This window comes from Triticum dicoccoides, chromosome 1A (genome assembly GCF_002162155.2).
Source record: "Triticum dicoccoides isolate Atlit2015 ecotype Zavitan chromosome 1A, WEW_v2.0, whole genome shotgun sequence".
Classification (NCBI taxonomy): domain Eukaryota; kingdom Viridiplantae; phylum Streptophyta; class Magnoliopsida; order Poales; family Poaceae; genus Triticum; species Triticum dicoccoides.
Window position 1 is genome coordinate 578,219,052 of NC_041380.1, and position 10,273 is coordinate 578,229,324.

Below are 10,273 nucleotides of genomic sequence, written 5' to 3' on the forward strand. Positions count from 1 at the left end.
TTCTGCGGACACAGATGCATCAGGCCGCCATCCAACCATAGCCGCATATATTTCAAACTCCCTTTCAACAAACCAGGTGAAATTTGTGTAACAGGACCAGATTTCATGCAAACACGACGGATTTTCATTACATTTCAAACATTTAGAAGAAAAAAAACCCGCCCCTTTCTCGCGAGCGGCGGCTTGAGCATGGACGACATCGTATATGGCACGCCGCTCCCCGACGAAATAGGGGTTCGCCACGGCCATGGCCGCCACACCCTCCTCACTCGCAAGCTTGCCGTAGATCTGGCCCTCGGCCAGCCGGTGCTGCTTTAGGAGGAATAGGTTGTACAGCTGTTCCTCCTACACCTGTTGGAACACCAACAAAGGCGCTGGCGCTGGCTGCACATCCTCCATGGCGGCGTTGTAGTGCGCCTGCTCCATGTTGAAGCCGGCGTCCACAGGAGGCACGGGAACCGGGGCGGTGTCGTCGGAGCCTGTCTCCATCATGGTCTCGTCCTCCTCATCATCGGAGAGCTCGAGCGAGCTGGCCGGCAAGCCGACCTCGATCTACCTGGCACGGCGGCTCTGGCAGGCAGCGGCAAGGGCGGTCATGGCGTGCTTCATCTCCATGGAAAGGCTCTCTCACAGAGTTTCGCCGCCTAAAGTCATGGTGGTTGCAGTGCAAGGGAGGAGGATGGGGAGCATCTTGTGTTGTGGTGTGGAGTTAGCCGAGTGTGGCCACCTTTAAAACAGTGGATTTTGGTGAGGCGAGGCGTCCGGGTGCGCCAATGCACGGCGCCTGAGTGGGTTTCTCGGCTGGCGAGCCTGCTTAATGGCGACATACGGACTGACGAGGCATTGAACGGGTGTGGTATATATCCCTCCCGTCCCGTCCAGTCATGTGTCTCCGGCATTGAACATGCGCGGACGCCAAAGACGGCCGGCGTGAGCGCCGCTTCAATGACGGAGGCTGAGAGAGGTCACGTCGCCCTTAGCCGCCTTCAATATGGAGCGACGCGCTCTACAGTGGCATGAATGCGGGCAGCTGAAACAAGGCAAACACTTTCACATATGCAGGGGGCCACACCGCGGAGCCCCAAGACGGGCGTCTACGCATGCCTGAACACTTTCACATATGCATCGGGACCCGTGCGATGTTTCGGTGGCATAGCTACACCCCAAATCCCCCCACTAACCAGATTCCCTCCGTGTCGACCGTTTCCCCCCTCCGTCACACGGCGACAGCGACGTCCGTGAGGGGGGCAATCGATATACCATCGGGATATGTTTTTTTGTTTAGAGAGGCACATTTATCTTGTGGTAAAATAAAAAAAATAAAAAAACATAAAGTAAAAATAGAAAAATTTTAAAAATAAATATATGCCGACGGCGGCATAGCTGCGCACAGGAGGTACAATCCCACGGATCGATGACGTGGCACCGCACGCGGATCGATGACATGGCACGCCAGGTCTATGCCGACGGCTTCACCGTAGGCACATCTCTGCCACACAACGGGCCCCCACTCCCTCGGATCGTGACGTGTCGACGATGTGGATCGGTGATGTCAGCAAATCTATGCCGACGGCCGCCGTTACCTCCCCGTCGGTGTAGTTTTGACGCCGTCAAACGACCGCCGTTATCTCCCGGGCTATGCCGACGGGCCCCATAGGCGTACCTCTAGCGGTCCCGACGGCCTTATCTATGCCGACGGCCCCATCGGCATAGATAGACGTATGCCGACGGTGTTTCTACGCCTACGGCCTGGCCTGGGCCGTCGGGATAGGCCTATCTATGCCGACGGCACCCGTCGGCATAGATGAGGTCATCGGCGTAAGCGGATATTCTGGTAGTGTAGGTACGTAGTACGTGGCAGTGGCACACCCACGGTGTATTCACATCCATTTGTTTTTTAGTTTAGTTATTCGCGATTGTACTTCTCACACTAGTTAGCGTGCACGATGCAACGCACGTAGTACCATGTGAATAAAATCATCATACATTTTAGAAAAAAAATATCAATAAAATGAACAAAAATATACTAATAGTGAACATTGTTGTAATAAAAATGTAACTCAAAAGTACAAATTCAGTGAACATATTTGTCATCAATGATGAGTGAACGGACTATCTCCGAGAGAGATATTTTCAAGTAACGGGGTAACGTGACGCATACAGAAACTGCATTGGGGTAACGAATCAGGGCACTTGTCGTTTGCATCAAGGTCTGAAGGTTACCATGGTAATAAAACCAATAACTTTGCCCTGAGAAAAAAACACAAATTTGCCAATCAGTAACGGCGTACCTCTAGCGGTCCCGACGGCCTTATCTATGCCGACGGCCCCATTGGCATAGATAGACGTATGCCGACGGCGTTTCTACGCCTACGGCCTGGCCTGGGCCGTCGGGATAGGCCTATCTATGCCGACAGCACCCGTCGGCATAGATGAGGCCGTCGGCGTAAGCGGATATTCTGGTAGTGTAGGTACGTAGTACGTGGCAGTGGCACACCCACGGTGTATTCACATCCATTTGTTTTTGAGTTTAGTTATTCGCAATTGTACTTCTCACACTAGTTAGCGTGCACGATGCAATGCACGTAGTACCATGTGAATAAAATCATCATACATTTTAGAAAAATAATATATCAATAAAATGAACAAAAATATACTAATAGTGAACATTGTTGTAATAAAAATGTAACTCAAAAGTACAAATTCAGTGAACATATTTGTCATCAATGATGAGTGAACGGACTATCTCCGAGAGAGATATTTTCAAGTAACGGGGTAACGTGACGCATACGGAAACTGCATTGGGGTAACGAATCGGGGCACTTGTCGTTTGCATCAAGGTCTGAAGGTTACCATGGTAATAAAACCAATAACTTTGCCCTGAAAAAAAAACACAAATTTGCCAATCAAATGCAAACCAAGCCAAAACAGTGTGTTGCATGCATGTACTACAAGCATTAACCATGCATCATCTTCATCCAAAAGTTCGTCCAATCGGTCCTTGACAAAGCCTCAGTATGTTGGCGGCATTGATCTTGAGCAGCTCTGCTCCCTACATCATCTCCTTCGCACTATCTCCCTTCTGAAGACCTGCTCAATACACCAAGATAGAACAGGTGGCGAAAACAATTTTAAAAGGAGACTTGATCATCTTCTTTTCGAAGGTTGCTCTGTTACGAGCCAAGCAAATAGTCCTGAATATAAGCCAACCCAACCGGGAAATAAGCATAACACCAAGAGTGGAATTATCAAATACTATTGGGGCAGCACTCAGTCCCAGAAACTGATCCAACAACAAGCAAAACCACTCTAGCAATAGAGCATGAAAAGAACAGGTGTTGCGCCCATTCCTCTCGGTCATAAAGAACATATATTGTCACCAGGCCACTTTTTTTTCTCTTGATAATATCTCTTGTTAGGACTTCATTTCAGAGAAGTTGCCACAGAAAAATCATCATCTTAAGATGAATTTTAACTTTCCATACCATTTTATAATTAGCACTGTGCAAGAGAAAAACTACTAACCGGGGTTATGGTAAGCCTGTCGTGGCTGCACAGATTGGAAGGAGCTGTAGGAGTAGATGTCGACGGGAGCACTGGTGTTGTTGCTGCTCGAGTCCATGACCCTGGTCTGATGGCGACCCCCTTGCCTGTCGAGGTACACAAAATGACATTGACGTCGTCGTGGAAATGGCGCGACACACCCCGCTCTATCGTCTTCATGGCCTCTTTCAAGGCAACCTGGACTAATCGGTTTGCTATACCTTGCACAAATTATTTCACACAACCTTGGCGTTATTTCATCTGTCTAACAGGTCATTCATATGTAGAATAAAACCCCCATGGTGGGATGGTCAAATGGTACCGATATATTAGAACTTACCATTCTCGGGTTCTTGAAGACAATTTGCACAGCAGCAGCCTCGCTGAGATGCTCTCAAAGACCATCGTAGGCAAATATCAGAAAGTGGTCAATTGGTTTGAGCTCGCGAACATGAATTTGTGGTTCAGTGGTAAGAGCTAGCCTCTTCAATGCAATAACAAGGCCAATTTTCCGAAATATTCGGTCCATGTTGTACTCCGGCTTCTTCAAGTAAATATCACCAATGGATCTTGACACCTGATAGTACATCAATCAAATGTTAGCTCATGTTATCTATCTATCTTTTGCTCTGCTTCGTATTGAACTTCATATCACAAGTTCTCCTAAGAGGACAAACTAACTAATGAGTGATGACAAAAAATGGCAAGCATAAGCTAATCACCAAACAATGACAAGTTTATTAGCTCTAGAACGATAAATAGAGTATCTTATCACCAAAAGTGAAAGAGTAAATATGGACTGTTATACCAGGAATCCAGGACTCAGCATACTATATATGCAAAGTTGCAGCCACCAGGATTGCTACAATAGAGTGTCAATTTCAGTATTCACTTGATAAGAGGAAAATCCTTCAGTACGTTCAGCAAGTTTCCAAGAACACAGTGAAAATCTTTTTAATTGGGAGTTACCATTTTTGAAATATGGCATACTTCATCTAACCCCTTACACACCCTCAACTTATTAACAAACCTAACTAAAATGAACATCGACGGTCAATTTCTTTCCAATTGTCACCTGGAAACACACTCAAAAGTCAAGGACATTAGTTAAATTCCAGGATATGGCATCTAATGGCTCTATGCTATAAATTAGGCAGCTCTGAATCTCTGATATAATTTCATTACAATTATTCATATACCAGATTTCAGTGTGCAAACAAACTACCCAAAATCATAACGCAGACAAACCGGCGAAAAACCAACAGCTCCAAATGTTATCATCAATCAGTGATTTTTGCCTCTAATCTCTGACAGGGAGGCATGAAACTAATCAGATGGAATGGTATATTTATCGCGCTCTCACCTGAATCCCACTGTAAATAAACAAAATTATACGCACTTGCCCAAGGATATCAATCAATGTTCTAATGGATAAAACCTCAAGAATATACAGGACTTCACATCTTAGAAAATACAGGAATACTAAACCAGGATCGCTCCATTTTTTGGAAGAACCAAAGGCTGGCCCAATGATACCAACGTCAATCATGTCACCCCAACACGAAAACCAAAAATCAATCATCACACTGCCTACCATGTTTTCTTCCATTTTGAGTCACCAACTTCGCTAACGAAAATCGCTTACTCGGATAAAGAAAAAAACCACATTTCAATTTGAAAGGAAATCAGATCAAACATAGCGAAAACCTTCTGACGCTCCAAGTCACGTCCACAGAAACGGCCATGGCGTGATAGCCAACTGCTCTTTCAACCCATGGTGATTTGAAATCATCCTATGGTTTTCCTAAAAGAGCAAAAAAGAAAGGCATAGAAGTTACAAGAAAATGCACACATGCAGAATTAGCCAGCACATGCAACTTTGTTTTTTCAAAACCACTAATATAAATTACAATGGCATGAAACAACTTCACTGCTAAACCAAAGTGTCCAGATTTTCTTTATGCCTACAGAAGTTAAAAAACGGAACAACTTCATCAAGAAAATGTTTCTCTTCAGTGCACTTATCAAGCTTTGGTGTAACGTTCAGAGCGTATCATGCAGTAGTAGAAACTTATAATTAATTCTATTTGATTTCTAGCAGAAGTGACTTATGTCGGTAGTACATTATCTCAAAACCAGTGTCACAATGAACTTATAAGCTGATAATAAACGTCGATCAGATCATTGTACTCTCCGACAATCTAAAAGAAGAGAAGGAGCAGATTTGTAAAAGAAAATGCACAGAAACATACCATAGATTACCTCTTAACTTTCATGTTCAATAGAGCTTCATCCATTATTGCACCACCATTACATATCAACAGATGGCATCTGCTTTGGACATAATACATGATGGACGTAGCCGCCACGAGCATAATCCCAGACCTTTGGCGTTTCTAATTCAAGTGAAAAGTGGTGCTCGGTTTCTCTCCAGTGTTCAATAACATGACTGTTGGGCTGGCATGGAGTGGAGCGGGGTGAGGCGATGCAATTATCCAAAATTTCACATGCTATCAAGTTATAATAGTAAAGCTTGCCAGAATAAAGATGTGAAAATGACTTCTGTGTATCAGCCCACATGTAAAACATACAAGATTTATTCTGCCCCACAGAGATTAAACCAATGTGACATGTAGAACCCAAAAGACAGAACACTTATTTTTATGAAGAGGCAACTCCTTAAATGAATGTACGAAACACAAGCATTAAGCAGGGAATCAGCTGAATAAGAGTTCTTTAACATGGAGTAGGGAGAGACCAAGTCTGCTTATTTTATCCTATCTCAAAGCGCAACTTATGTGACTTGAAAATTATACTACTCCCTCCTCCGGAAATTCATGTCGCTCGAACGGATGTATCTAGCACTGAAATATGTTTAGATACATCCATTTGAGCGATAAGTATTTCTGCACGAAGGTAGTACTATTTTTTTCTCAAATATGAGCTCAACGGTATAATAACCTGTATTAAGTATAACCCACATTTGGTTTGTTAAATTGATGGTCAAAGTTAGATTTTGAAATGTGTGTGTGCTTTTTCGTCACAATTGTGTGTATGTTCTCCCTGAATGATGTAGTGTCATAAAATAATTTCTCTACATAAACTGAAAGTAGGAACGACAATAGTTTACCAAATGTACACAATTCTGAAAGATAATTATTCACCTTCAAATAGCATGGAAAATATAAATAAGATGTGAATAGTTTGATAAGAAACCTCTTGCCAAGTCAGTAGACATTATTGTAAGTCATTGCATTTTATCTACAGCTCCATGATCCTCATTATAATCTGGAAGCTGGAATTGCACAGTAACACTCATGGGTCCCCAGCTTCTAAGCAGGCATATTATTCCTTAAAATATTTTTTAAGTGGAAAAGAATGAACCAAGACATGATTACGTATTACACACCCATCCTTCTTTCTTGGAGCCTCTATACATAGAGACCACATATGAATAGAAATTAGCACGAACTGTTTGCCTAATTGGTTCAGACTGAATATTGACAGAAGGAAATGCCACAATACATGCTTCTCATGCACTGAATATTTATGTGCAAACAGAAATCGGACAACACCAAATTTGGCAATTGAATGCCTAAATATCTAAAGCATCAGTCCACATTCTTCAGTTTGTAAAAACTAAAGCAAATGTCTAAATATCTGCATCTAATACAATAGAAATACAGATGAAGAAGCCAACTTCAGTTTGATGATTCATAGATACCTGATTATCGTTGTATTGGCCAAGAAGTTGGGAATGTTAACTGAAGCCTCGCCGGTTGTGGCTGTGATTCGATTACGACAGGGGACGGGATCCCAAGAGACTCTGGCACGCCGCCGCTGCCCCATCTTTCCACTCCCCGTGTGGTGCCTGCCGCCGCCGCTAGGACCTCGCGACGTCCTGAGGTCGATGAAGTGCGGTCGCCATTGGATCGGACCAGGAGATGGGTTAGAGAGAGACGGATCCGGTGTAAGCAAGGGTGGGGGTGGCCGGATCGGCACCATGGCGCTTGCCGCAGCTCTCCTCTTGTCTAGTTCAACCGCTCGCTGGGCATGGGAGAGGCGGCAGGGCCATGCGGGCCAAGCGAGCTGCAAGCCCGGCAGCGAGGGGCGGCGAGGAAGCGAGAGGCGGCGAGGAGTCGTGCGCGCGGGGGGATGGGGGCGGCGGGGCTGTGCGGTTTCAGGAGCGAGGGGCAGGGCGTGGGGTGGGGAGCGTTTTTCTTTTCTTTTTGAGAAGGGGCGGGTAGGATTAGCGATCGATGGCGCGGCGTGGCTTGTTGTGTTAAACATAGAGGTGTTTTAGACCCTTGAATCTAATAGATAGACGGTTCTGGTTATTTGAATCTACCCATCTCTTTCTTTTTATAGTGGTAGTAGATAGTAGATTCTTCCACGTCTACATTAATTCGGTGTGCGCACCCTCAAAAAAAAAAAATTCGGTGTGCGCCAGACCCAGCCCTCACGTACGTTCTTCCTTCCCATGCACGGCCGCAGGCGAGCGAGACCTAGCTATAAAAATGGCAGCCACCTGCCGACTTTGCTCCACAGCTAGAGCAGCTATAGCACCATGGCAACGAAGCACTGCTTGTTCTTCCTTATCACGAGCACGATCCTCTTCACCCTCCTCTTGCTCCGTCTCTGCCGCGTTCACGCCGATGGCAAGCGCCTCCCGCCGGGCCCGCCGTCCCTGCTGCTGCCCTTCAGCGCGGCGTGGCTGGGGCTGAAGAGCTCGCCGGCTGAGGGAGAGCCCTTGCTCCGGAGCCTGCTATGGTGGTACGGCCCCATCGCTGCGGGTGGGGTCGCGCGCGGCTGGCCATCTTCGTCGCCGACCGCCGCCTCGCTCACACCGTCACACGGCGCTCGTCGAGCGTGGGGCCGCGCTGGCCGACCGCCCCAACCTCGCATCGGCCAGGCTCCTCGGCGAGAGCGACAACCGACAAGTGCTCGGTGACCCACTCCGGCTACGGGCCGCTGTGGCGCCTCCTGCGCCGCAACCTCGTCGCCGAGACGCTTCACCCGTCGCGCGCCCGCCTGTTCACGCCCGCGCGCTTCTGGGCACGACGCATGCTCGTCGAGAAGCTGCGGTGCCGGTCTGACGACGGCGGCGAGGCGCCTGCCCCGGTCATGGCCACGTTTCAGTACGCTGTCTTCTGCCTCCTCTCGCTCATGTGCTTCGGCGAGAGGCTCGACGAGGACGGGGTGAGCGCCATCGCCGACGCGCAGCGCGAGCAGCTGCGACACATGTTCGACAAGATGTCCGTTTTCGCCTTCCTCCCATCGGTCGCCGAGCACCTCTTGCGCGGGCGCGTCCGGACGTCACTTTCCCTGCAGCGGCGGCAGAAAGAGCTATTCCTGCCGCTGATCGACGCACGCAGGGAGTACTACATGAAACGCGGCGGGCTGAGCAAATCGGAAACCACGTTGGAGCACTCATACGTGGACACCTTGTTCGACCTCAAGCTCCACGAGGAGGGAGACCGCCCACTCACCGACGACGAGATTGTCAACCTCTGCTCGGAGTTCCTCACCGCCGGGACCGACACCACCTCCAGTCCTCCACCGCGCTGCAGTGGATCATGTCCGAGCTGGTGAGAAACCAGGCCATCCAGGAGAAGCTCTACGAGGAGATCAAAGCGACGACGAGAGACGACCAGGAAGAGGTCTCCGAGGAAGACATCCAGAGCATGCCTTACCTGAAGGCGGTGGTGCTAGAGGGCTTGCAGAAGCACCCGCCTGGGCACTCCGTGGTGCCACACATGGCAGCAGAGGACGTGGAGGTCGGCGGGTATCTCATCCCCAAGGGTGCCACGGTGAACTTCATGGTGGCTGAGATGGGCAGGGACGAGCGGGAGTGGAAGAAGCCGATGGAGTTCATTCCGGAGCGGTTCTTAGCAGCAGGCAGAGGGTTGGACGTGACAGGCGGCAGCACGGAGATCAGAATGATGCCGTTCGGCGTCGACCGGAGGGTCTGCGCAGGTCTGAACATCGCCATGCTTCACCTGCTCTACTTGGTGGCCAACATGGTGAGAGAATTCGAGTGGAAGGAAGCGGCCGGGCAGGAGGTTGACTTGGCTGAGAAACCGGAGTTCACTGTCGTCATGAAGCCCGCGCCTTGTGCCCCGATCGAAAGCCCAGCGTGCAAACTGAACAACACTTGTAGATGAATTTTCACGTTCATGGTTATATGTAAACTAGCATAGTGGCCCTCGCAACTCGCAAGTGCGAGGACATTATCTTTGTTCGAGGAATAAACTTCATGTTGTATTGGTATTCAGATCATAAAATACAGATACAAGGTTCTATATATAGCCACCACAAATACTGTGCAAAATAGGTATCTCTTGTACGTTAAACACTTTCAATTTTCTTTTCTCCGGTGCAATCTACCTCAATGTCGGCCCACAAAACAGATACTGTATTTGTGCGTGGACTGGTTCAGAATCGTGCACGGATAGTGATACATGAGCCGGTCATACAACCTTGTCCCCTAAACATCTTCTCTGTTTCTTTCTAATTTCCATGATGAGCCGGTCTTTTAGAGATTTTAATACGGATTACATATGGATGTATATAGATCTATTTTAAAGTGTAGATTCACTCATTTTGCTTCATATGTATTCCACATTGGAATCTCTAAAAAGACTCATATTTAGGAACAACTCGGGAGTATGTGTAAGTGTGGAAACAACAGTCATTTCTTTAATGTAAATAAAATATGGTCATGTATATT

At 47.5% G+C, this 10,273-nt stretch overlaps 1 pseudogene; it reads left to right on the forward strand.

The window, feature by feature from the left end:
- The first annotated feature begins 8,110 nt into the window (after positions 1-8,110).
- On the forward strand, positions 8,111-9,703 carry LOC119340797 (annotated as a pseudogene).
- The last annotated feature ends 570 nt before the right edge of the window (positions 9,704-10,273 follow it).